Source organism: Trachymyrmex septentrionalis, unplaced genomic scaffold (genome assembly GCF_001594115.1).
Source record: "Trachymyrmex septentrionalis isolate Tsep2-gDNA-1 unplaced genomic scaffold, Tsep1.0 scaffold137, whole genome shotgun sequence".
In the NCBI taxonomy this organism is placed as follows: domain Eukaryota; kingdom Metazoa; phylum Arthropoda; class Insecta; order Hymenoptera; family Formicidae; genus Trachymyrmex; species Trachymyrmex septentrionalis.
This window is the reverse complement of record NW_017304512.1, coordinates 326,354-327,902: the sequence shown is the minus strand read 5'-3', so window position 1 is coordinate 327,902 and position 1,549 is coordinate 326,354. Positions and strand designations below refer to the sequence as shown.

The window sequence follows — 1,549 nt, the reverse complement described above, 5'->3', positions numbered from 1 at the left end:
TATATATATATTAAAAGTCACCGTCACTATCACGGCGTGCTGTTACGTGTTCATGAGACCTTGGCGGACTGACCGTCGCACTGGTGCACGGTGCGACGCGACGATCGCTTGGCCGATCTGCCACGCGGCCGGCACGATCCATTCGATATGCAACGCGCGCGATCACGCGATCACGAGGGTCGCGTGTCGTGACCCGGACGCGGAAGAAGCGCGCGTGCTTGCTCTCAGGGCGACAGCCCGCAACCAACTGTGGCTCCTTTGCCCGCCACCTTGTAGTTCCGCCACCCTCCGCAACCTCGAGCAGGGGCAGCCTGGCGCTTCTGCACGCGCTTGGAGCACACAGGATTACGAGACGCGACGTTCTTCTCTCTCGTTTCCACGACCATGGAAATCGTAATCGCTGTCTTTCTTCCTCCCCTCCCCCCCCCCCCCCCCCCCCCCCCCCTCCCCCCCTCTCTCTCTCTCTCTCTCTCTCTCTCTTTCTCTCTTTTCGCCCGGCAGGTGCCCGCACCTGCTCATGACCGCGACCGGGAGAGCAGGTCACTTTACCCTCGCAATCTTGTCCCCGCCCAGCTTGTCGGGATAATCTCGCTTGGGAAGATTAATAATCTTTCACTAAAATACAATCGTGTCCAGACGGATGAAATATGAATTTCGAAAAGTTTAAAAGATAATCAAACATAGTTGCTGCAAAATTTGCTGCATTTTTCGATTAATTGTTAAAGAAAAAGAATATACAGTTGGGAAAAAATAGCTACCTGTCTTTATATCGTTTTTCTCATCATTGCGTATGCGTATGTGTAGATCGATAAATTTTGATAAATTAGTATTGTTCATATTGCGGTTGAATTAAGGAATAGTAAAGGCTGTAAAAGCTTTTAACTGTAATCTCAATGAAGGTCCTGTTATTTACGAAAGGATTTGAATCCTTAAATTCTGAAAATGGAAATGATGCTAAATAAAATGGATTAAAAAGTAACAATATTAATTAAAAATACGAATTAAAAGAAAAAGACAACACAGTCTGGTTAAATATTAATACAGATTCTCATCAGGAAATGCTGAATTGTTGGAAGCATTACAGTTCTACAGAAAATTTAACGACTGTGTGCCGACTCGTAATACTAGCTACTTCCATTATTCCATGTTCGCACACGGCGCTTTCATTCTGCTCTTATTTGAATTTCCGCTCGCACTTGCGTCTCTCTATTCTTCCTCCCTCTCTATCTCGTTTAACACATTCCCTTATAAATGCCCATTTGTTGAACAACGAATTCAGGGAGAAACATGAAGATAAATGCGAACAGTGTGCATCGGCGCGTGAATGATTTCTGCGTCAATTGGCACAGAATCTTGAGCGGATATTTCGAAAGAAAATTGTTTAAACGAGAGGAAACTTCAATTTCAAGCTACGTCAGGGAAGAGCAAACAAGAAAATGATCGAAAAAGATGTTAATAACTATGATCATTCAAATAAATTGTTTCAAATTCGCACAAAGTAAGAGTGTTTTTCGTCACTCCTGAAATAAACATCGATCGCAGAGATTGT

At 44.3% G+C, this 1,549-nt stretch overlaps 1 protein-coding gene across 1 annotated transcript in view; it reads right to left on the bottom strand.

The window, feature by feature from the left end:
- Positions 1-226, bottom strand: part of LOC108757328 (potassium voltage-gated channel subfamily KQT member 1) — a 40,595-nt gene extending 40,369 nt beyond the window's left edge. Inside the window, exon 1 of the mRNA XM_018501820.1 lies at positions 22-226. The gene's annotated coding sequence lies outside the window, so the exon portion shown is untranslated. The remainder of the gene's footprint in view (positions 1-21) is intronic.
- Between the last annotated feature and the right edge of the window lie 1,323 nt (positions 227-1,549).